Here is a 26,701-nt window from a genome sequence, read left to right on the forward strand (position 1 = left end):
AATGAGAAGAATGTGAGTTATTTGCCAAGAATTCGTTATCTCACATCCATTATTATATCATTTAATCCTGAAAATAAACCTGTACCACAAGCATTGTTTCCCGTTTTACACATAAGAAGTTTAAGGTTCAGAGAAGTTAAGCAATTCATCCAGTCATATGAACAGTTAACGACAGAGCCAGAGTTTGAATTTATACACACTTAATCTCAATCCCATGTGATATTCATTGTACTACAGTGTGAATTAGGAAAAGTCATTATTCTGTTTCCGTATCTAATCATTATGGCCCAGATCTTGTTCCAGAGAAACATTCTTCATTTATAGGTAGTTGATTCATCAATTTAACCGATGGTTATTGACCAGGAATATTGTGAAAATAGTATGAAAATAGTACCTTCGGTAATGAAGGTATTGGGAGAGAAAGAGCCTAGTACATGCCTTATACCAGGGCTGTGCTACAGCCGGCACCCGTGCTCACAAGAGCAGATCTTTCCATCTCTACATTCAGTGATGTGATGTCACATCCTACATTGAAATAAGCCCTGGTGGGTGTAGTTACCTCGTGGAAGTCAGCTAACACACTAAAGCAGAGCTTTCTTTTTCAGAGACCTGGTTTACCAACATACTATTGCCTATAACTCAATCACAACTAAATATAAAGGTGTGGGGTGGGGGACAGAGATGGGGGAGGGGCGGAGATGGGGGAGGGGCGGAGATGGGGGAGGGGCAAAGTGTTACCAAATTACTAAGTATAGTTAATGTCTAACAGTAGTTTAAGGACTGCCTCAATATAAAACGAAATAATAGAAAGTGTCCGCTTGACAGATAAACACATTTAGAGTTTATGATTACACGTTTCCTGGTTCGCCTCAGCAAAATGACCATAGGACTTAAGCGCATTCACCTGCAACTGCAGAGTTCTAGACTGGTTTTCCCTAAACACCAACACACCTAGCCTAGCTTTGGCAGGTGGTGTTTCTTCAGCAAGTACACCTTTGGTGAGCTCGGTTCCTCCACGGAAGATCAAAGCCACAGCAATCCTGGCAGAGGCAGGCCAATTGCCTGGCTGGCCTGGAGGAATGCTGTTTCACCAAGGAGAGACTGAGGAGAGGAAACAGCCTGAATATTAACCAAAGTAAGTATGCTTTCCTTGCCATGGGGAAAAATCAGGATACCTTCATCTAGATGGAGTGATGACCTCTGAAAGCCAAGGAGAAATTGTTTGAGGGTTATGGGTTATTTTGAATCATCCCCACACCTTGTATCTTCCACCAGGATTTCTTTTTTTTGCCACTTTAAAATTATTTCATTTGCCGTAAAACACATATAGCATAAATATGTAATTTAACCATTGTTAAGTATACAATTAAGAAGCGTTCGTTACTCTCACAATGCTGGGCAACCATTACCGTTATCTATTTCCAGAGCTTTTTTTTAATCACCCCAAACATAAAATATGTACCCATTAAGCAATAACGCCCCATTCCACATCCTCTCCACCTAGCTCCTGGCAAGCTCCAATCTACTCTCTGTTTCCATGAATTTGCCTATTCTAGATATTTCATATAAGTGAAATAACACAATATCTATCCCCCTGTGTCGGGCTCACTTCAGTTAGCACAATGCTTCCAAGGTTCATCCACATGTATCAGAGTAGCATGTATCACAACTCTGTTCCTTTTTATGGCTGAATAACATTCCATTATATGGATATATCACATTTTGTTTATCCATTTATTTGTTGATGGACACTTGGGTTGTTCACTGCAGTATTATTTACAACAGCCAAGATATAGAAACAACCCAAGTGTTCATTGACAGATAAATTGAATATTATTCAGCCATAAAAAAGCATGAAATCCTGCCATTGTGACAGCATGGATGGACCTTAAGGGCATCATGCCAAGTGAAACAAGTCAAACAGAGAAAGCCAAATACTGTATGATCCCACTTATACATTTCATCTATTAAAACCAAACTCATAGAAACAGAGAACAGACCGGCAGTCGCCAGAGGCGGGGGGTGAGGGGTGAGGGAAATGGGTGAAGGTGGTCACAAGGTAAAATGTTCCAGTCAGAAGGTAAATAACCTCTGGGGATATAAATGTACAGCATGGTAGCTACAGTCAACAGCACTGTATTGTATATTTGAAAGTCGCTAAGAGGGTACATCTTAAAAGTTCTCATCACAAGAAAAAATTTTTGTTAACTACGTGAGTGATTGATATTAACTAAACTTGTGCCAATCACTTCACAGTGTATACATATATCAAATATTATGTTTTGTACCTTGGACTAATACAATGTTATATGTCAATTATAGCTCAATAAACTAGAAAAAATATAATATGAAAAAGAAGTAAAAGAAAAAAAAGGCAGATTCCTGGGCCTCTCCAAAGACCCACTGAATCAGAACCTCTGAGGTAGGACCTGGGAATGTGCATCTATTCCACCTTCCTGGAGACTCTGAAATGGGCCAACATTGGAGAAGCCATGCCCTACGCTGTACTGCCTACCCCTGCACTGGACCAGGGGAAGGGAGTGGGGAGGCCATTCTAGCAGAGGCTATTCTGCTGAGACCTATTGATGTGGAAGACTGTGGAGTTTCAGGGATTGCAGGAACAATGGGCGTGCCTGAGGATCCACTATCCCAGACGTGCTGGAGGCCTGTTGACCCCCACGTTCTTTTCATACTCACATCTCTAACTTCCTTCACCAGGTCCAAGACAAGACAAATCCCTGGTGTTCTTCAGGGGCACTTGCTTTCACAGAACCCAGAAGGCGGCATCAGCACTGACCCACTGGACACTCTTAGGCTGCCGACCCTGATCTAAAGGCTGAGCGTCCCTGAAGGCCTTCGGTACCACACCCCCTACTCCCATTGTAGCCCGCTCTGAACTTGGGGCTAATGGCTGCTAATGTGGCAGCCATCCTTAGCAGGGAGGGGACCAAAGGAGTTAGAAACATCCTTTTGGAGATGTCATGACACTTTACTGGTGTCATCTCATTTTGTCCTTCAACAGCAGGTGAGAGAGTGTTGATTATCTCCATTTTACAGATGAGGAAGATGAGGCCTGAGACAGGGAATGGGGAGGCAGAATTCCCTGATTGGTCCTGAGATTGACAGGGGAGAACTGGTGGCTGTCACGTAAGTGGTCACTGCGTGGATATAGAGCAGGGCCCAGATCCCCACCAGTATTTCTTTTAAAAAACAGCAGCTTATATCCTGAACCAACACACACACACACACACACACACACACACACACACACACACACACGCACGCACACCTGCTACCACCTCTACTCCTACCCAATCTCTCTTAAAACCTTTCTCAAAGAAACACTCCTTTGCAGGGCCTCGTCACTGCTGTCCTCAGCTGGAGTGTATAACTTCCCATTTTCTCTTCTCCTTCTCATGACCACTGTCCCAAAGGCCCAGACCCAAGGCTTCTCCTTGGGCTCAACATCTAGACACCAGAGATGGCCTGGAACGATGCTGAAGTCATGATCAGAGACAGACAGACGAATCCGAATGAGGTCATAGATCCAGGGAGGGGAGAAGAGCAAGGAGAGATGAGGTGTGAAGCCCGAGTGTGGGGGGGGCAGTGGAGGGGCAGAGCAGCCGCAGGAACCAGCAAGCGGAAGTGACTGGCGTGCCTTCCAGAGTTGTGCTGGAGAGTCCGTGTCACTTACAGCCTTCTCATTTCTTCATAACTTTTAACAGGAGTCAGGATTGCACAGGGGTTAATTCACAGACCTTGGAACCACACTTCCTGGCTTTCAAACCTGGCTTTGGCATTTTTTTAGCCTGTTATGTTCATCAGTTTCCTCAGTTTCTTAATCTGTAACATGGAGAAAACAATACAGGTTTTACCTCACAGGATTGTTATAAGGATTAAGTAAGGTAATATCTATAATGTGCTTAGAAGAGAGTCTATATAAAAAAGCCATAAAGGGGCTTCCCTGGTGGCGCAGTGGTTGAGGGTCCGCCTGCCGATGCAGGGGACACGGGTTCGTGCCCTGGTCCGAGAGGATCCCATGTGCCGCGGAGCGGCTGGGCCCGTGGGCCGTGGCCGCTGGGCCTGCACGTCCGGAGCCTGTGCTCCGCAGCGGGAGAGGCCACGACAGTGAGAGGCCCGCGTACCGCAAAAAAAAGCCATAAAAGTAAAACAGTACATATCCATGCACCCTGCGGCAAGTCTTAGGAAAAAAATTATCAGCATGATTGGACGTCTCTTTTATTTATCTCTCTTCCTTCTCTCAAAGGAAAGCACCATCTTGAAATTGTGACTTATCATCCCCATGCATCTTTGTATTCATTTATATGAGTATCGTGTCTCTAATGCACAATTTTATGTTTTGTATTTTAAACCGTCTATGAAGTATTTACGTGTTCATCTATACCTTGCTCTGCTTACACAGTTCATCTGTGTTGATGCAAGCAGATCTGGGTCATACATCCATGTCATTGCTATTATTGTTAGGGTATTCCCAATGGATGCCTGCACCACAATTTGTTTATCTGCTGTCCAAATGATGGACACTTAAGTTGCTTCTACTTTTTGCTTTTCTAAGCATTCTTAGACATATTTCTTCGCAAATGAGTTAGAGTTCTTCTAAGCTTATTTAGAAGAGAAATTTCTGAGGTTTAGGGTAAGCTTATTTTCAAAATTACTTGATATTTTAGAAATTATTCTTTTAAGGTATTCAGACAAAAAACACGTTTTCATCAGCACTCTACTTGTGCTAACTAGGACTACAAGTCTTTCAGACAAATTGACTTGTTTAATCCTCATAACAACACTATGAAGGAAGTTCTATTATTTCCCTCACTTTACTGAAGAGAAGTTCAGCAATTCTCAGATCTCACATTTGGTAAGCTGTGGAGCTGGGATTCACACCTAGATACACTGGTTCCAGAGTTATGCTAAATGAAAATAGGATATAAAAAAAGCCAAGAAATTCTGACCAAAAAGTATCACAAGGCAGATAAAAAGGTTTCACTGATGGAGATGAGACTTCATATAATCCAATTGAACTCATCTTAACGAATTACATTTACATAGACCTTCTTTCCAAATAAGGCCCATTCTGAAGTTCCAGGGTAGACATGAATCTTGGGGGGAACACTATTTAACCCAGCAAAGGATCCGCTTCTATCTTCTGTGGCCAAAGAGAAGAGTCTAATCTACTTTCTACAGGGCAGGCCTTCGGATACTCGGAAAGAGCTCTACTACCCATAGATCTCCACTCCCAGCCCCTGGCAAAACGCGCCCGATTCAGTCAGGCCATGCTGGCAGCCATCCAGTAGTTCTCAGTCCCCAAGAAAATTCCCTTACTGTCCAAGTGGCCCTGCTCTGGACACTCTTCCATTTGCCAGTGTCTTTTGCATGAAGGGGTATCTACAGCAGATATTGGACAGACCGATACAGGAAACAGTAAACCCTAAGTGGTTGGGTCATGACTACGTAAGCCATACATTCTAGGTCATTCAGGAAAGTTGAGTAATAGTTCTAGCTCTGTCTCTAACTTTGTAAACAGAAGTGAATCAAGGTTTCTGTGCTTGTATTTCTTAACCTTTAGAAAAAGGAATGCTTGCCCTAACCTGTTTGACAATGATGCTGTGAGGACACAAATCAGATTGGTACAAAACACTCAGATAAAAATCGTCAGATAAAAATGAACAGGAGGAATGTGACTAGACAACCAAAATGCAATGGAATTTAATCTTCTTTTACGCCATGGGGTCCTTTGATTATCCAGTGAAATCTGTGGTGCACCTCTTCAGAAAATGCACATGAGCGTGGGCACACACATATACCTAAGCTTCCAAGTAATTGGGGAGGGAATTCCCTGGTAGTCCAGTGGTTAGGACTTCATGCTTCCACTGCAGGGGGCCTGGGTTCCATCCCTGGTCAGGCACCTAAGATCCCACAAGCCATGCCGCCAACAAAATAATAATAATTGGGGAGTTAAGTTACCCTGGAGTCCAGACATGGTTTCCCTTCATTCTTTAATTAAGAAGTGATTTTGAGCCTGAGGATTAAATGAGTGCAGCAAATAGTATTCCCCCTTGATTCCAGTTTAGAACTGAGATTATTAAGCCAACCCAGGAACCCCAGCACAGCAAGTGGCCATAGTTGGAGCAGAGTGGAATCTGTTTTGGATCGAATTGAGTGTCTAGATTTTGAGACCTCTTTCTCAGTCGTAGCAACAGATCTCCGAAGTAAAAGAGGTTGGTGCTCATTTTCTGATTTTCTGCCTTTCCCCTGCTTTTAATATCCCCATTTCAGCAGAAATTCACTCATCTCTCTTTGACAGGATGAAACTGATCCATTAAAGTAATCCTCACTAATATGTTAGAAAATCAGGGTCTGGGATTAGCCCAAGGGATCAGCCTTAGGAAAGTTCACTGCAGCCAGAGGAGCATCATTATCTAAACACATGATTTACTAGTGATAGAATTTCTGATGTTGGTGGCGGAAATCATTTGGGACAAAGCACCTTTCTTGTCCCCCTCCCCCGCAATAATGTATTTTTTGAATAATTTTTGCATAATTTATGGTATTTATATAATGTCAAACTTTCCAATGTCCTCCCAGGTATATAACTTCTTTTTCTTCCCACCAGAAGCCAAATGGGAGGGGAAGACAGGGCATGCCCGTTTTATAGATAAGAAAATTGAGTCCTTGAGAAGTTAGGAAACTTGCAGAAATCTTGTAGTTTGGTAAGAGATGGAGCCTGAATTTTAACCCAGATCTGATCTTAAATCTCACTTTCCTTTGCTGTATCAGAAAAACAATTATGTACATAATATACAGCTTCAATTTTCGAATGGCCCCTTTGAAGCCAAGATGTAAAATGACGTCAGGGATAGCAGAGGGCCATTCCAGGAGTTGGAGGTCCTATAATCTTCTCTTTCTAGGTAACCTTAAGCTGGATGCAGAGTGGAGTTGACAATCACCTCCGCCTGCTCAAAAATAGGAAAAAAATCGGTCCCTGCTCTTACTGATGTCTGAGATCCTTTTAACACTGGGCAGTGCCTTTCATACCAAGTAAGGGTCATGGTTGGAAATGCAAATATCTCGGTACAGGTCCATGCAAATGACTGGTATCAGATCCTTCTCTGAAAACAAGTCTTGACAGGGGAGGGGGCAGGGAGAGAAGTCACCACCAGAGCCAGGACACTGTCTGAGGCTGCAGAGAATCAGGGGAGAGAGAAGGGGCAGTATCTAAAGACCAGTGGCACCTGCTTCCTCTCAACCTTGCTGTTTTCCCTCTCCACACAGTTCTCAGGGCTCAGAGAGGAACAAAATGAGTATCTTCTTGACCACAGGAGAAACTCAGTGTTTCTCAAAGAGGGTCCCCCAAAACACAGCATCCGAATCACCCGGAAGGTCTGGTTAAACCTGCAGATTCCCATGCACTGCATGCCTCTCCTCCCACACCAACCCCCCCCCCCCCACCCCACACACCTTTCCAGGCTCTGGGGCTGGACCCAGGAATTTTCCCGGAAGCAAGTTCCCAGGAGGCCTGAGGTGAACAGTAAAGTTTGAGAACTGTGCTCTAGAGGCCAAATTAGATCAGGAGGACACATGAACACTCACTTCTGAAAGACCTTGAGGAAAACTCCTCAGGGAAAAGCCATTTTATAGCTTTTACAACTTTTCTCTCTCCTTGTCTTAAAATCACTTGGTGTATTTTTTTTTTTTTTTTTTTTTTGGGTTACGCGGGCCTCTCACTGTTGTGGCCTCTCCCGTTGCGGAGCACAGGCTCTGGACGTGCAGGCTCAGCGGCCATGGCTCACAGGCCCAGCCGCTCCGTGGCATGTGGGATCTTCCCGGACTGGGGCACGAACCTGTGTCCCCTGCATCGGCAGGTGGACTCTCAACCACTGCGCCACCAGGGAAGCCCACTTGGTGTATTTTTTTTTAATTATACAAACCTATGGATATATCATTTCACTTAAATGCACAAATGAGATCTGTAACTATATCTGCATACAGGCTCTTTTAATTTCTTTTCCCTTTTTGCAGGGCTCTCACCCTTCTCCTCCCCCTGTCTACCCTCATCTCCATTGGGTCCCCAGTAATCTGTATTGTCACTAGTCTCTAGTGTCCCTGATAACCATGCACACACACACACACACACACACACACACTCAAACCTACATAGCTAAGTGTTGCTTTTTGTATTACTAAAATAGAAACATATTTTACATTTTTTTCTATATCTTGTTTTTCTCACTCAACACTACCTAATAGAAATCCTTCCATATTACAAGGTTCAACTCCAATTTTATTCTTTTAAATGATTGCATATGATTTCATAGTGCAGATGAATTGTAATTTATTCAATCATCCCCTTACTGACAGACATAATTTTTTCCCAGGTTCCTGCTGTTGTGGACAATGCAGCAAGTAACATCTTTGTATTTTTTAATGTATATTTTATTTCTAGGGGATAGATTCTTGTTCATAGGATAGAGAACTGTATAAGCATTTGCTACAATAATAATTAATATTAGCATTTTGTAGTATTACATGTATTTTTATTTTTAATAACTCTTTCCAACTTACCTTCCAAATAAGATAATATTTTAATGAGTAATTCATTATGAGGCCTCTTTTTCCCCTTTACAACTTCTTATTATAAAAATTTTTATTATAGCAAAATGTAACTAGTTATGTAAACCTATCATATTGAATTTTTCCTTCACTTTACAACATTCCAGCTTTTCAGGTAACATCTGAGTTTCACTAATGTTTCACATCAGAAGCAAACAATAAATATTGAGTTCTGAGGTGCGATACAGGTGTAACCAAGAAACCAAACAAAAGCAACCAACAAAAGAAAAAACAAAAACAAACAAACCAATAAAACAGGCTGCCTTTAGTAGACCACGCTCCAAATATCTTAGATTTTAGATAGATAGATAGATGAAAGGGAAAACCCTCCAATGTTTGCCCTGCCTTGCCAACAGCCAAATCTGATAGGGCCAGTTTTTCTGCATCTATGAATGTGCAGAATGAGTGAAGGTCAAAGAACATTTTCTGGGAACAATAGCTATTCTCTTCTTTTTTTTTTACAACACCGAAGAGGGGAAAAAAAAAAAAAAGATGTGACCTTGCTAGATCCACAGACTTCAAGCAGTCCTTGTTTGATTAGAACATCTGGAGGCACCCAGCAAGGAATCAAGGTGCACAGACAGTCTACCTATGGCCAAGTCTAAAGAAACATTTACAGTTCATGGGAAATGGCAGGATTCAAAATGGGATGTTTAAGGGAAACAAGAACAGTAGGGAAGGAGATAGGAGAAAACCTGGAGAAGGGAGAGAGAAAGCCTTTCGTCTGTGAGCTATAGGGGGAAAAAAAAACAGCTTAATTATGGAAGAAAAGACACACACATAGGATAGCTCGCACAGGCAGAGTTGCTGTGGAAGCACATTCCAGGAAAATCTTAAGAGATTACTTTAATAATAAACCATGCATTCTTCAGCAAGCCATCACGGGATTAACTACCCCTTTCCTAGGCTGGTAACAGTCGTCAGTTTTTTTTGGGGGGGTTTCTTCCTTTTCCCTCACAAGCAGGTTTTGTGCAAAGAAAGAGTCATGCAAGGACCACAGTTTTTCAAACATTGCACTCAATTTTCCTCACCTTAATTGTCTAAACATTAATTTCAGAAGTGATAAGAAAAGACCGTGGTTTAGGCAGGGTTAATGTCTGGGTGGGTTTGGGTGTGATTCTCCAGGAGCAAGGATGTTCATTTTAGATTTACTGAAAAGCCAACAACTTCCATGGGACAGGAGACTATGCTCTACCAGGAATAAAAAGGGTTACATTTATTTTCATTCTTCTCTCTGTCTTTTTCTTTCTTTCTTTCTTAATGTGAGCAGGATACTGAATTACTGCCAGAGTAATATCAGAGCCCTAGAGATATAAAAACACACTTCAAGTCAAATCAGAGTTCTCCACTGTTGACTCTTAAGATATCTGTGTGAAATGACAGAGCTGTCCACTTCAAGCTGTATGTGTGAGCCCACTGCTCACAAATGCACTGTTTTCATCCAAAACCTTCTCTTGAAACTACAGGTTATGGCAGATGAAATCATTTTCTTCCTCTGGCTTCTTAGACAAATCCCTTCCATTTGGTGGGGTAGAGCAAACATAAGTCAACATTTCTTGATAAGAGTCTTTCGATTAAAAAAAAAAAGATGTGGGTGGTCATTTCTGAGAAAGTGTTACATAGTGAGGTTAAAAGAGAGACCCATTTTTTTTTTCTGCAAATTGTCAAAGCCTCTGTTTGCCTGAAATCTGCTGTCATTTTTCCAGCTACTTAGCTTTTGGAAGGGAAACCAACCCTCTGTACTTCTGGATCTTAAAAATAAAGCACTATGTCCTAAAATGTACCAAAATTAAAGTTCTCTGCACAGAAACTAACACACCACTGTAAAGCAGTTATACTCCAATAAAGATGTTAAAAAAATAATAAAACAAAACACAGAATGTGGTATAAAATAAATAAATAAATAAATTTCTCTGCACAAATGTTATAAATACAGTCCCAAGACTAAATTTTATATACCTCTTGTCATTCACACAAAGTCATTTTTTTTAAATAATAGCAAATTACCTCAGAGGAATATTGAAAACTGTCAGCACCACCCTCCTCACCTCTACCTCCCCAGGTATGAGGGGATGAGACAGGTGGCAGAAAGAGTAAAGGTCAAAAGAGGTAGTATTCTCATCGTTGACAGGTTTTGCTGCTCTGCACGCCTGGCTCCAGGGCTGTCCCAAGCCTGACCTACTTGAGAGCAGGGACTGTCACTCACACTGAGCTGTCCCAAATTACGTGGTTTTGCAGTCGGATCTAGGCTGGGACCACAAAATACATATCTGGTGTCCCATGAGCCTGATTTGAACCCCCAATTTCCAGAGGTAAAATGCAAATCCACTGTGTGTTACTTACTCAATAAAATCAATAACCCCTTCCCATCCAAGTCACAATTTAGTTGTTTTCACATTTAGTACACACTGTCTCAGACTTAAAAAAAAAAAAAAAAAGAAGGAAACATAGACATACTTTTCACAAGAATAATTTCATAACTCTTGGAAATCAACAAAGCTTCTGGGGATGTTTTACAAGTGTTCATGATTTTAAAATACGGAGAAGATGAATCCCCAGCTTGTTAAGGTCCACTAAAATACGCCATGGAGTGCCTTCTACTGCTGAGTACTGTATGTCACTATTTTCAAACATTTTATTTCTCATATTTCAGATTTTTCTTAGAAGTATAGGAAACACTATAGAAATCACTGCAGATAAAGTCATGTTATGTGTCTACCCAGGAATGCCCATACTGTGGGAGAAGCCAGTATATAATCTCTCTGTTTATATCAAGTATATAGCTTAATTAGGTTATATAGGCGTGCATGTTTTTGTTTATATCAATTTCATAGAGAGTATTGTCTTTATATCTGTATATACAGGATTATATTTCATACATAAATACAGTATGTTTTACATATACACACAGATTACCCACCAATTTAAATTGGTGCACTTAAGTGCACCCACATCTGCCGTGAAAGAGACACGAATTCCTTTAAAGGGGGCAATCACACGTGGAACTGTAGCGACAGCAGATCTGAGCTAGCATCCACTGCTTCTTGCCAGGAAAGTCAGGAGTAGAGGCAGCCCTTTGTTCAAAGGGCCCTACCGGGTTAGGATGACTTGGGACGCCACATCACTGGAAGCGGCAACGCAGAGAAGGAATTTGTGAGATGAAGGTCGCTGGGTCCCACCCCTTTCCTGCGGAGTTTCCCTTTCCTGTCCTTAAGCGCACCCTCCCCTGTCCCTTGTCCCCAGCCCCGCGAGTCTGGGCTCCGGACGGCGCCCTGACTCCTTCCTCCTCCCCTTCGCTGGGCTCCGGGCGATCGCCCCGCGCTGGTGGGGCTCCCAGTCCACGGGAGCCGGCTCCTCTGCGCGGCCCCAGCTCGAGTTAATAAACAGTTAAGTTTGGAAGACTCAGCAGACACGTTGAGGGGGAGTTACCCAGCCCAGGCAGCAAAAACATCCCGGCGCATTCCTGGGGAGTCCTCAGCTGCCAGCATCTGATTAGAACCATATCTCACCGGGAGTGGCCCGCGGCTCCGAGGCTCCCGGGCCGGCGGCTATTTAAGCGCGGCCGCCGTGTCGGCTGCGCGGTAGCCAGGAGGCTCGGGCATCACCGGGAAGTCATGCTCGCATCGCGGAGGCGCTAGCTAGCCTGTGAGTAGCTTTCCGATCCTTCCTCCCTTTGGCTCCATTTTTGGCGACCTCTTTCCCTCCTTTGCTTCCCTCCCGCTCCGCCTTGGGATGCAGACCTGGGACTGCTGGGGCATCTTAGAAAGGAGACGGTGTGCTTGGGCAAAAGGCGGTTTTGTGGCCTGACATCCGAGGAATGCTCCCACGAAATGCGTTTATCTTTGGGGTCGGAATCCAGATGTCCAACTAGTGACATTTAACAAGCGCCGTGTGTGTGTGTGTGTGTGTGTGTGTGTGTGTGTGTGTGTGTGTGTGTGTGTGTGTGTGCTTGTTTAAAAGCTCTGTGGGCAGCCCGGATCGGACGCTGGTGTGGCTGCTGACCGCCTAATTAACTCCTCCAAGGGGGGTTATTTTTGCCGTGTGACGAAGGCTGGGGACCTGGTTTGTGCCCGCGAGAAGCTTTTTTCCGGTGACTGACAACGTATGGCATCAAAATGTGAACTTTGTCTTACACCCGATTCTTAAGAAAGTATCTGCCCAAGAGACTGAACAAACTTGTTTGAAATACTCTGAGGGTTTAAGTGGTGTCTGCCTGCTTGTTGTAATCTGGAAAGATTAAGTAAGAATTTTGGAAAAGGGGGGAAAAAAGAATGGTTGACTGGAGCCCCAGTCAACATAGCGGGTTTCATAAGCCTAGAGCTGACTCTGTTATTTGTTTCTGTCGTCCTTTCCTCTTGACTTAATTCTTAGCCTGGAATTCAGGTCCGCAGTCAATTTTAGAAGGGAGCCCTCTGAGTCCAAAGGGAAATCGAACTGGATTAAAAACACTTAAAGAATCTGGATGTTATCTGCACCCCATCCTTTCCCCTCCTCCCCCCACCTTATCCTCTTTCTTTTTAGTTTGTGTTTGGAAGGAAGAGAGGCACTCTGTAAAACGAGAAGAGCCGAAATAAGCTTCCAGACACATGGAAAGACTTAACAATTACGGAGGGGCGACTTCATGAATAGTAAATGTTGTTATTGCACTATAAAGTGACTTAATGAAAAAATTTCTGGCCCTAATCAGGCAAAGCAGGGGAGGGGGGAGAGGGAGGTAAGACAGAGCTAACTCAAACAGAAGGAATGGCTGAGGAAAGAAGGCAGCTGCAGAAATGCCCTCAAGAGGTCCGATAAGGCTCTTGGAATGGCTTTGATGGGGTATGTCATTGATCTTCCTGCAGGCTTGAGGTTTGCTCCCCACACAGGAGCATCTACTGGCTATTGGGGCAGGAGGGACTAGCTGGGAATGGGGGAGCCTGACAGCTACCAAATGGCTTGCCTCCACGCTCTGCAACACCTCCACCTGGCTTCTGAAACCAGCAGCCAGACCTTGATGAGGCTACTCTTCTCTGGGCGTGGTGCCTGCCCCCTACGCCCCCAGGTTCTGTCTCTCCCTCCTTGAGGGGAGATAGGCCTCTATGATACTGCAAGAAGGTTTATTGCCATGAGAATTCAGAAGTATTTGAGATTGAGCTGTCCTTCATCTTTGGGGAAGGATCCTTTTGGTTGAAGTGCTACGTATGTGCTAATAAACAATGGTACACCTAATGCAATGTGCAATCTTGTTGAGAAAGCACAAAGGAGGCCTAGTGGTTTTTTCCAATGTGTATTTCTGGAAGAGATTACTTCTAAATCCCTAGCCAGTATCCTCCTAAGGCAGACTGGATTCTTTTTCTTGTTGGTGATGACTAACTTCACTTCCCCTTCCCTTCCCACTCCCAACTCCAAATGGATGCCCTAGCAACCAGTTCTTCTTAAGCTATACCCTCCTCCGTTTTAAAGTAGATGGTAGGAGAACGTCTTCCAATTTTGAGCTGTGACACATAGGTAGTCGCCATTCTGGTGATCTTGGACACAGCTGATCTTCTCCTGAGGATGTGAGAGAGGAAGGGAGCCACAGCGCTTGTTCAAAGCCTTGCCTCACTGTTAAGGACAGAATCCAGGGTCTGCATTTCCACTCAAGACTTTTTATAGTTGGAGATTCAACTAAAAGTCCAAATTCCTGTGCATAGGCCTTATGCCTTGCCTTGCCCAAAAGGTTGAATGGATTTCAGCCACCTTGTTTGGGTTGAAGGGAATTGCTTTCAAGACACTTGTTGGCATGAAGGAAGGTGGTACAGGGACCCCTGGAAGCTGCTGACCAGCTGGTTGGGGTGATATTATTGGCCTGCTCGGCCATGCCTCCCATTACCTGAAGACTTAGAGAGCAGGAAGACGGAAGCCTTGGTCACGGCTCCTGGTCAGCAGGAGGCTTTGTGGAGACTTGGGCTGTTGGTGGTACAGCCAGTATGGGCTGCTTCACTTCTCTTTCTACCCTCATATGTCTGTAAGCCTACACTTGCTACCATGATACTTTTCACCTGGGTAGTTTTGAAGTTTCCATGTGTTTCCCTTCCTCAGTCTCTAGTGACTTGAGGATTTAGTTAATGCTTTTCTTAAAGACAAACCTAGGATGCTGAAATACTTGAGAAGGCTGCCAAAGACAGAGCTCCAGGGTGTTAAGTTGCCCTAAGGGGAAGCAGAAGATGCCTCCCCAGGTGGAAAAAGCCTTGAAACTGGACCAGTTAGGGAGGTTTTGGTATTTGACCAAAGGCATAAGGCTGTCTACACTCCAAGCAGAACCAGAATGAGAACTCGACTCGAAATATGAAACACCTGAGGAACAGGATGTGGTATTTGAAAATTCTCTGGTGCTGCTGTGTAATTCTAAAGTTGAAGCCGTGCCACTGGATTGCACAGAGGTTGGCCAAAATCACATTTAGCCGAAATAGCTGTAACCTCAGATCTATGTATTTAAGGGTAACCTAACTCATGGTAATGTTTCCTGACTGGATTAATCCTGTGACTCAGAAGGAAAGCAGGCCATCGAGCCCCCTCCTATAAAGAGTACGCTGATTTCTGGTGAGGGGAACACATGACGCTGCGTGTGGACACCAAGGGCTGGCACACAGACCATTTCCACCTCACACCTTGCTTGGCCGCGAGTGTGGGTTCGGGGGCCCCATTGCCTGAGTTCAAATCCCAGGGACAGCACTGCTGCTCATGTGACCTTGAGCAAATTGCATCATTTCTCTGACCTTAAGCTTCCTTATCTGGAGAGAATAATAATACCTACCCCCAGGTTTGTTGGGAAGACTGTTAATCCGGTATGCTTAGAATAGTTTACTCCGATGTTTTGTTTTCATGTTGCCCCCTGAACCACTGAATTATGTATCTTTGTGAAAACTAAATGCAGAACGGGGCATGTCTTTGTCAAAGTTGGACACCACCTGTCTACCTGAAAAATGTTAATCACTTAAGCACTTAGTATTAACAAAGCCAGGGAGTTTGCTGTGCTTAACACTAAACCGCCTGGGAGTTACTCTCTGTTCTCTGCCTGGAGCCTGCAGTTTGCTTTGGTCAAGCTGACCTCCTCTGGTCTCATTTAAGTCTTTCCCCCCACCCCCTACCCCCAGACCCCCTACAGAGAAGGAGCAATCCTTCTGCCTGAAGTCAGCATTATAGCAGAAGGAAGTGGGAAGGGAGAGGACCACGGGAACTAAACTGAGGGACTAGGCTAGAAATAAAAAGTCTTCTGAGTACACAGGGCCCCATGCTGTCCTTGCCCACGTAGCTGGGCAGGTTGCCACCGTTACTCCCCTTCCCGAATCTTTCTCCTACCTTGGAAGGAAGCCTGTCACTCTAGGGTAAGCAGAATCTGAACAAACTGCTTCCTGGTCTAAAAATGGAAGTTACTTTTTTTTTATTAAGTGAGGTAGAATCTCCTCTCTACCTACCTCATCCTTCTCTTCTAAAGTTATTTTCATCCAAAACTATCATCCAAATTGTCCAGCTCTTGCTAATTCTTACATCATCACGACACAAACATTATGGCTTATGAAATTTCAGGAACATAAAAGCTGTTGGCTCAATACAGAGCAAGCCAGTTAATGTTTTTCTGCTGCTGTAACTTATAACTTAGCCCCTAAGCTAGCTAGAGGCAAGTGACCTTTAACTCCTTTAAACTAGTAAGAGTTCTTTCTGAGTGAACAGAGCAGGCTGAGTGAGCGTTCAGGGCAGGGGAGCTACGGTGAGGCAGAATGCATTGGGGCTGTCACTTATATTTTTAGGTAACCATGGAGCTGGTAGGTTAGGAAGTAAGAATACTGGAAAATCTGGGTTTGAAATGTTCTCCAACCTGGAAGAGATTTGGGTGAGGAATTTACAGTTTAATGTTTTCTCTGGGTAAAACGCTACCCTATTTCTCCCTAGCAATGTGACACAAAGTGTTATTCTGAAACAGACTTAGAACTTTATGTAACCGATGAGCTGTGTAAGTTCTCATTTAACAGTCAGATTCATTCAAGAACTTTATGTAACCGATGAGCTGTGTAAGTTCTCATTTAACAGTCAGATTCATTCATTCTTTCAAGATTGGACACGTAGTTAGCTAGAGTGTATTGTTCACAGCTAGAAAGAACTCATCTCAGACTAGCTTTCAGAGTGCGGTCTCCGGACCAGCTACATCAGCATCCTTGGGAACTTGTTTGAAATGCAGATTCTGGGTTCCCATGCCACATCCACTAAAGCAGATGTGAGCAGTAGGGCCATCCAGCTGTATCTCAGCAAGCCCTTCACGTGATCTAAGACTAACTTTCAGATTTCACTTGTTCAGTGGAAAGCATAACAAAGTAACTGAATTCCTACAGTCATGGAGATAATAAAGCATTTAAACATCGCTCAGTTTAACTGAATCTGAGAAAGATGAAAAAGCACAAACCTTGACATTCTTCCTGCTATCTCACATAACTGCTTTCTTGATTCTAGGAAAACCGATCTACTCCTTAGTTTTATATTGTCAGTTCGCTTCCAAATCCTTTTCCCTTTGGGGTTTTTAAAAAAACATAATTAATCTCCGTTTATTAGAAGACTGTCCCAGTTGCTTCTTTTTAAAAAGATTTCCGTAAACTACATCATTACTCTTGAACCAGATGGTTCTCTCTAACCTATAAAACTTTTTATTTTGTTTTTTCATGCCTTGCCCAGAGTGCAGATGTAGGCCTTGCCATCATGGTAAATGAATCTGCTGCACTTAGTTTTTATAGCGCTTTATGGTTTATGAAGTACTATGCCATTCTCCCATTTGACTTTCACTTTAAATCACTTAAGGTAGAAAAGATATCTCCATTTCTTAACTCCAGTATGATCAATAGATATCAGCCTGCCCAAGGTCATACCATTAAGTGGTAGAGCCAGGATTCAAGCGTGAATCTTTATGATTCAAATCTTGATGGTTGTCAAAATATTTAGTAAACACCTGTCACATGAAGTATGTTGCTAGGCTAGCAACGGAAGAACTCCCGGTGAATAGAAGTCTAGAAGGAAGTCTAGAAGAAATTCTATTTTACGTGAAGTAAAGAATGTAGGCTCTACTCCTGCAGTGGAATGACAGCACGGCCATTTCTTAGTCCCTGACCCTTAGTCACCTCACCCTCCTTGCAAAACAGTCCTAAGAATGACCAGTGTTCATCAGAGACGGGTGTTTAGCAGAGATCGCGCCTTAGACTGAAAGATACAAGGGTGTGATCTAGAAGGAGACAATTGGAGCTCTGGCTTTGAAGAGGCAGCATAGGTTAGTGGTTAAGAGCTTGGGCTTTGAACTACAAATGATGGTGTCCACAACCCAGCTTTGCTATTGAAGGCGAGGAATATAACAACTGAGCTTCATTTTCTCCGTCAATAGAACGAGTTGCCTCCAAACTAAAATTAAAGGAGGAGCCATGAAAAAAAAAAAAAAAGAAAACAACTTCCTCAGAGCTGCTGCTTCAGAAGTGCACCTGCTCTAGGACTATAATTCTCAATGAAATAACTAAATTGATATTGGAAAATCGTCTTGTTCTCATTGTTTGTGGTCTTTTGGCAAGCTAAAATCTAGAGATGAACACATTCAGGCTGAAAATGAGACCATCTTTCTTACCTATCATGAAACTATTAAATGTGAAGTTCGAGCAGGAAAATGTGGCCATGCTTCCTAAACAAGTACAGGCACACAGATGTTAATTCTTAAGGTACCACTTAAACCTCCTCTGGGCAGGACAGTTGAGTCGTCCTGAGGTCTAGAATTAATCCATGCCCAAGTAACTGGAAAGTTAAAAATATCTTCACTAATGTATCCGTGTTGGGTACAGCTGCCTTCCTGTTCTAAACATTTCACCCAAAGGATCTCACTTATTTTTCATATTTGAAGTTTCCCACTAAGGGACCAAGAGCTGTTCTAATCTTCTATAATATGTAACGCAGATGCTAACGTGTTTTTTTGTTACCATTTAGGGCAGCAGAAATAAGCCAAATGTGTTCAGCTATTTGTCAGAGGGCTCTCGTAGTCCTATGAAGAATGCCAAACCAGTCTGGGTTTGGGGCACAATGTTAACCCAGATGAGAAACGTGTAACTTACTTGTAGATCAGAAGTTGGAATGGTACACACAGTAGGCGCGCAAACCTCCCTAAAAGGAAAATGCCAGCTGTGCTTCACTACATCAGCATTGGGTGGTGGTCGTGTTATTTTTTGTTTTTGTTTTGGGATTTCTTTTTTTACCCTTTGCTTCTGAAGTCAGATATCTTAAATAAAATCCCAGTTCTGAAGTAGAAAACAAATAGAACAGGCTCTTCCATCCATAGCTGGTTGACGATAAGGAGATTTAATATGGATTTCTGCCTGGACCAAGGTTCAACTATAGCTAAGGCTTTTCAGAAGAATTCGTGTACTTGAATTGAAATGATAGTTTTATTCAATGTCCAGCCTGTCTTCTGAAGGATATCTTGATGCATAGATGTTTGCTCGGCTGCCTGATAACTTGTTCTTGGGGTTTCTGATTTGTCCAGGTGATCTAAAGTTTTCACTGGTTGTAATTGAAAGTTGGCTGAAAGCATTTACCTAACACCTGCTAGGGAACACGTAAGTGTGAACAGTTGCTGCCTACCTGAAATTCAGAGAAAATGACAACCGCTCAACTAATGTATGGTTTTATTATAATTAAGTGGCACAGAGTGGTACAGAAAGAAAAGGACGCAGGTGTGATGATGGATTTGGCTTTCAAAGGAATGGTGGAAGTCAAATCAGCAAAGGTAGGAAGAAAAATGCATTCTAGGCAGAAGCTCATAAGTACATCATGCAGATGTATGCCCAAAGAATACTGATTGGCCAGTTTGGCCAAGAGAAAGTACAGGTGGTAGAGAGGTAAGGGGTGATATCATTTGGAAAGGAGAGATGGACTGCACTGAGCTTTGGATGTCAGGGCAAGGACTTAGATCTTTATCTGCTAAGCGGTAGATCTCTTTATTAAATCCGGAAAACAAAATGCTGACTCAGATCAATTAACCTGGCTGTATTGGCAGGAGGAGTTTGAGTAGCGATTGCTTAGCAGTTGAAGAAAGACCTGTTCTTTCATGGAAAATCAGCAAGGTAAAGATTTCTATATTAAGGAACAAATTGCAACTGTGTATTACCTCTAATGTTTTAAGTGCACTCCTTCTACCAGACTGCATGGGGGCTAGAAAAGTAGGGTAAATGATTCCCTGACCTCAGAATTTCATTGAGTTAAGGGAAGAGTTCCACAGGAATCAGAGGACAACAATAGGTCAAGTGTGGAGAAGTGTAGGGCCGGTGAGAGGTAAGTGAAGACCTAAGACAACACATCTTGAGTGAACTTTGAATGACAGGTAGGAATTTAAGTAGGTGAAGGCAGTAAGTATTACAGGCTAGGGAGGTAACAAGAGAAGGCACTGTGTACTTGTGTGTGCACACACACGTGTGTGTGTGTGTGTGTGTGTGTGTGTGCAGGGTAAATGGAAGAGATCAGCTTCTCCAGGCAACAGGTGGCTATGTATATATCTACTGTGCATTCTAAATATACAAGGCTTTGCATCTCAGATTGACTGTAAATAGAGGAATTGAACACTGATGCCTGATTAATACAAAATCAGGAAGACCCTGAGGTCTGATAGGGCGCCACTACAAGAATTCAGCCATGAAAGTGGGTCAGAGACAACTAGAGGCTCTTACAACTTAGATTCTCATTGGATCCTTTTGAGAAGATGGAAGGGAGAATTAATCCCACAAAGAGCTTTTTTACTTCAAGTATTCTAAATATGAAATACCTGTGCTGTGTGTATAAAAAATATAACACTGTACTAAGAGTTGGCTAATTGTCAGGAACAAGGTACGTGACACAAGATAGTATAGCTTTTTTGGAAGCAGGAACTCGTCGGAATGGCGATGAAGCAAGACTGGGGAGGAATCCCGGAACTAAGTAAAAAAAATTTTTTTTGGTGGAGAGGGAGCAGAGGTATGGAAATAAAGGGTAATTATGGAAAATAGAGGGTCGAAAGTTTGCCAGATTCAGTAGATATGTGAACAGTCTAAGATAAAATCTTAGCTTCATTCTAAGCTACAGACAATACTGTTGTGGGTCTTTTAGGTATATCCATGAACAAAAGAAAATCTGTACTTCAGTTTCCAGATAGTGTATAGAGATAGAAATCTTCAGCTTTGTATACAAGAAGTCTTTAACAGAAACAATGGATGCAACTGTGCTCTGTTTTAGGATCCAAATTCTTATATTTCATGCAGCCAACACTTGTTGAGCGCCTTACTATTTGGGGTGATAATAAAGTCCATGTTCTTGATGAAGGCTAACCTTAACCAATTGTTACCTAATATTCTCTTGCTGATCCTCTCGTAAACTAGGTAGTGCTCCTTAAATAACTAAAGCCACTAGTAGAGACCCATGGTTACGTTTTCAAAATATTGCTTCATTTAAATCCACAGTTCAGTAGTTTGGCCTGATCTGAAAGTGACCCTGTTGTACTCTTAGAAAAATCTGGTAATTAAGAGTGCCACAGAACATGTTTGGTTCTAGAATATAGAGGTTTGTGTCATCTCTGAATTGCTTGTACTCCTGAAGTGGCAAAACTGATGCCAAGTGAGCATATGTTTCTTTCCTGTGTTTATGAAAAGAGTGTTGATTCAGAACTCTGGATTTTAAGATAACTTTGCAGGAAACATCACTGACATTCCTTCATAACCTAGCATATCACAAGATTTTTTCCTCCCACTGGCTCTGTCACACAGATGGTCTTCCAGATTGCAATATTATTATAGGAGATTCCCAAATATTTAATGTAAATATCTCCCATCTAATTAATGTTTTAAGTAAATGTCATCATTTTAAAACTGTCTATTGAAGAGGGTAATTAAACCCTTAAGACAAAATTTTCATCTTTCCGTGGTTGATATTAATAAGAAAACAATATATAGAATTCCTTGAAGTAGTCTAATTTTGCCTTCTCTTCTAAACGTTATTAATGGCAGTGAAACTTTCTACCCTAATCAGAAACATTTCCTCTGAAATACTTAGTAGCAGTTGTAACTATTACTTGCTTATTCTCTCTCCCCTGTTTATACTGTAAGCCCCTTGAGAGTAGAGACCATATCTATTTTTGTCACTGTATATACAGCATAATACAGTGCTTGGAACACAGTAGGTATTTGGTAAACACTAACCAGATCGCCAGGTTAATGAGTGACTCAAGCGACTCTCATCTGCAACATTAATTGGAATTTATTGTAAAGGGAGCAAAACAGAGAACTTCAGCTTGCCTTATCTGTTGGTATAAGCAAAATAGTTTTGAGTCTTTTTTTGACTTTAAGGTTATTTATAATGAGCAATACCCCTAGGTTCCTCTAGTTTATATCTGCTCAGGGCCTGAGAAAAGCCAACAAACTGTTACTGAAATTCTCCACATGGTGTGGTCAAGCCTTTGGTTTAACTTCTGCCACTGGAGTATTCATCATGGCTCATACATCTATCTAACCCAATAGATATTATCACAAGGGCCAATAATAATCATAGTGGCGAATAGTTTTCAACCTGATATTTTATCAGTTTGTCCAAGGACAACTTCTTATTCTCCTCCTGTTTTCTCCTTTTAAGAGCATCTACCAAACTATTTACTAAAGAACTAATAAAAATTGAGAAAATAGATGAAACCTTTGGCTCAGTACTGAATAATTAAGGTTATCCCTTTGACTTAACACAATTTCTGCTCAGATCAAAGAAAGCTGCTTTTTTAAATTTGTATGTGCAGCTGTACTGAACATACAAATTAGGTTCTTTAATTCTTAACTTAGGTTGCCAACTTGTTCCTATCTACACAGACCCCATTGGATCCAAGAAAACCAGTCTGGAAATAGGCAATAGACCGTACTCTGATCAACTTTGAAAATGCTAGCATAAGAGTTTTTTCAAACCCCAGTGAGCAATTGATTCAAAACATACTGTTCATTTGTTTTAATATATCAGGAGCTTTTCTCAACAATTTTGGACAAGTAAACATTTAACGAAGTCTAAGATGACAGTGTGGAAACCTTCTGTGAGCAGCGTTCTGCACGCTTGCAGAGATGTTCAAGTTCAATTTGTAGGTTCTCTTAGCTTTTGAGTTTAATCTCATGTGACTGATACTAGAGTAGTTTTATGATTCTGTCTTTAGCCCAAGTAAGACTACAGATTTGCCTACATTTTAAATATTGCTATCTGACAAATTAGTACATCTCTAAGGAATTTAATTTTAAAAATGCGGAAAGGCACACGTCACCCTAATATCACTATTCTAAATGTATAAGAAGCAGAAATCTGTCTCTCACCCTACTGCCACCCTTCTTGACCAGCATTTCCTTGCAACTCTTCCTTCTAGTCTTTCAATAGTTATATGGAGAAACATATATACAATGGGAAAATGCTATCTGTTCTGCTTTAAGCAAGGAGCTACAATGACATGACTACTTTAGTCAATAGCTCCCTTTTACAAGTTCCTTTAGTCGCTCACATTTCAAATATCATTATACTTATGTAAGGTTTTATAAAACTGACATTATGGGAATTCTTTTTCTAGGGTCTTAGAATGAAAGTTATAAGACATAATGGCCTTTGATTTTTTTTTTTTAAGCCACCTTTAGGACATGTTGTTTATTTGAAGTTTGAGGGTCACCAAGCATCATAGCTCGGCAAGATGGGATAACCTTGAATCCGACATTTGAGATTGTTAGACCTTAACCTTTCAGTTAAAAGGCTTTGTTTCCAAAAGATTAACCAAGTAATTAAATGAAAGAAACCGGCAGTTTTGAATCACTCAAAATGGCAAGTTCATGCAACTATCATACTACAAAGCTATCTGACTCTTTGATACCACGGCTCCATACACAGATTTGTCACCACCTCGACCTCTACACCATTGCTCAAAACCTCAAAGTCTTCTCAGCACCGTCTAGACAAAATAGAGTTCTGTTAACCCACCCTAATCCAGTCTGACCTACTTTTCAACCTTTTCCCATCATATAACCCAGCACGGGTTTGGTATTCTAGTCAAGATTCCATAAATATCCTTTTCCCATTGCTATCAATTCCTCTTTCCCAAAAGTATTTTCTGGCTAACACCCATTCCACCTATCTGAAGAACTAGATGAATTCTCTCTTTTGCCTGTATTGTTCTAAAACAAAGACATTAAAAGCATAGATATTAGACTCATGTGACTTTCAGGGGGTTGATTAACTTCCGTACTTCAGCTTCTACTCTTGTCAGAAAGGGATGAAGATAAATTTACTTTTAAAACGTTGGTATTCCTTCTGTGTTTCTTAAAAAAACTATTTTTTTTGAATTTAATTTATTTTTTTATACAGCAGGTTCTTATTAGTTATCCATTTTATACGTATTTGTGTATATATGTCAATCCCAATCTCCCAATTCATCCCACCACCCCCCTAAAAAAACTATTAAAGCCATCCCCAACCCTGAACTCCCAACCCGCTTTACTCTGCTCTTTTTCCAGAGCATCTGTCACCTTCTGAAAGACTATAATCCATTTAAGGCTTTCCCCTGCTAGAGTGTAAACCCTATAAGGGAATAGATCTTTATTTTGCTCACTGACATATCCCAAGCGCTAGAAGAGTGCCTGGCACATAGTAGGGATGTAGCTTTATGACATGAATTGACTTGTTGGCACTGACCCCTGGCGTTCAGGAGCTAACTTTGTTTCCAGTCTCTAAATCGTAATGGCTTTGAGCAGGGATCCGTCACCAAACCCCATATGCTCTCAACAACATATGAAACAAAGCTGCCTGTATTTGAAGGCCTTTCTAATTTTCTATTAGCATGGCTTCAGAGCAAACTCTGGGGTAGCCAATGATTTACCATCTGTAGAGTCACACTAACTGAGCACAGTGTGAGACAGATGACATGCTCTTAAAAGTCAACAGGGGTGGGGACTTCCCTGGCAGCGCAGTGGTTAAGAATCCACCTGCCAGTGCAGGGGACACGGGTTCGAGCTCTGGTCCGGGAAGATCCCACATGCCGCGGAGCAACTAAGCCCGTGCGCCACAATTACTGAGCCTGCGCTCTAGAGCCCGTGAACCACAACTGCTGAGCCCGCATGCCACAACTACTGAAACCCATGTGCCTAGAGCCCGTGCTCCGCAACAACAGAAGCCGCCGCAAAAAGAAGCCCGTGCACCGCAACTAAGAGCAGACCCAGCTCTCCACAACTAGAGAAAGCCCGCGCACAGCAATGAAGACCCCATGCAGCCAAAAAATAAATAAATAAATAAATTTTTTTAAAAAAAAGGAGAGTCAACGGAGGTGGCATTTGACTCAAGGGATTTCTTAGGTGGAGGTGCAAATGTAGAATGAAATTTCAGTTAGAGAACCTCAACGCTGGAGAGAATGACCCTGAGAAAGAAATTTTATTCACATCCTACTTGTGATAATTAGTCCTGAAAGTAAAACTTTGCTTACTTTAGAGAGACTGAGAAAGCATGTTAGTGTTGTTTCTCTCACTGTTTTCTTTGGTGGAACTCATTGTCTACACACATCTATAGTTTAAGGATCACATTCTGTTTTTTAAAGACATTACAACTATGTTACAAACCACTATATATAAAATAGATAAACAACAAGGTCCTACTGTAGAGCACAGGGAACTATATTCAATATCCTGTAATAATCCACACTGGAAAAGAAGAACAAAACATTAAAACTATAGACATATTCCTAACTTCAAGTTTTACTGCAGTAGAAGGCATCATTGGGTTATAGCAAAGCTTGATCATTACTTTTTTAAGGATTTGTCTTAACCTCCTGGTCCATAATATTGAGTCTTTTTAATAAAGATTGGATTAGGAACTTAATAGTGGCTTTCAAAGACTTGTCTTTGCACAGGACTATAGAGTTCAGCTAAGGAAACAAATGATCTAATTGCATTCTCTGATGCTAAAAATGCCTACATAATAAAACTAGAAAATAGCAGATGCCACTGTGGAGTGAATCTAAATCTTCAAGGACCTACTGAAGTTCCTTTTATTTAATGACCATATATAACAGGGATCGTAAAGAGAAGCTACAAATGAAGGCCTTATCTAATCACTTATATCCATTCATGTTTTCCTCAAGTATTTAAATGTCAATTACTTAGCAGACACAGAATTTTGCAACAGGTCATTAATGGTTCAGAGAACAGATGAGATTGCTCTAAAAGCTAATGAAACCACTTGCTTAAATATTACATTTTTTATGAATCAAGTAAATTTCCTTCACAGTGAATCATTGATGTTGACATTGCTGTGTAGACTAATGAGAAAACTTTTTGTAGTTGAATATAAATATGACATCTCATAATTGGCCAGGAGGTCTCAGTGCAAGCCCAGCAAAGTGGCCGGCAATAAGGAACCATGCCTACTAGTTCATCTCACGCTAAAACTATAGACCCATGTGGCACCCCCATGATTTGTCGTCTTAAGAAGGCAATGAAACCCAACAGGGATGGTGTACATGCAGCAGGCCTGGGAGAAGGAAGAATTCTCATCTCATCTGCTTATTCTGGGAAAGTCTCCTCATAGTAAGTCACATTTTTGACCAATCGCTTGCCCTAAAGCCAAGCCTTGACCATTGGTTGATACTTGTGACTGTGAGTGCTAGGCAGGTTATAAATAATAACAATGCAAAGGGCAAATACTCGACACAATTTCTTTTTTTTTTTAATTTTGTTGAAGTATAGTTGATTTACAATGTTGTGTTAATTTCTTACAGTTTCTAGCCAAAGCTCTGAGAGCTAGAAAACAGACACACTTCACAGGTTTTTAGTGCAACTGTTAGACAATACAGTATTCTCACTATTAACTTAAGTCAAATTCATTTAATGGGGAAGGAGTAGAGGGTTAACCAGCATTAGACTCACACTAACAACATCTGCAGCTGGAGATGATTTTGAATAACACATTTTAAAAGACACAGACATAGATCTAATAAATGAATCTTTACAGTCCAAAAAGCCAGAGAAACTAGATTGTCCTAGTATATAAATTTATCATTTCAAATCTGTTAAGC

General features: G+C 41.7%; 1 protein-coding gene across 9 annotated transcripts in view; it reads left to right on the plus strand.

Annotated features, from left to right (window-relative positions):
• Positions 1-11,821: 11,821 nt before the first annotated feature.
• DAB2 (DAB adaptor protein 2) overlaps positions 11,822-26,701 on the plus strand; it is a 52,735-nt gene continuing 37,855 nt past the window's right edge. For 3 of the 9 annotated variants that reach the window (XM_049708181.1, XM_033421221.2, XM_033421222.2), the window contains exon 1: positions 11,857-12,273. The gene's annotated coding sequence lies outside the window, so the exon portion shown is untranslated. Of the gene's footprint in view, positions 12,274-26,701 lie in introns of all 9 variants that reach the window. The other 6 variants (XM_033421223.2, XM_033421220.2, XM_033421226.2 and 3 more) reach the window with 4 other exon arrangements.

The sequence above is a fragment of the Orcinus orca genome, chromosome 3, assembly GCF_937001465.1.
Source record: "Orcinus orca chromosome 3, mOrcOrc1.1, whole genome shotgun sequence".
In the NCBI taxonomy this organism is placed as follows: domain Eukaryota; kingdom Metazoa; phylum Chordata; class Mammalia; order Artiodactyla; family Delphinidae; genus Orcinus; species Orcinus orca.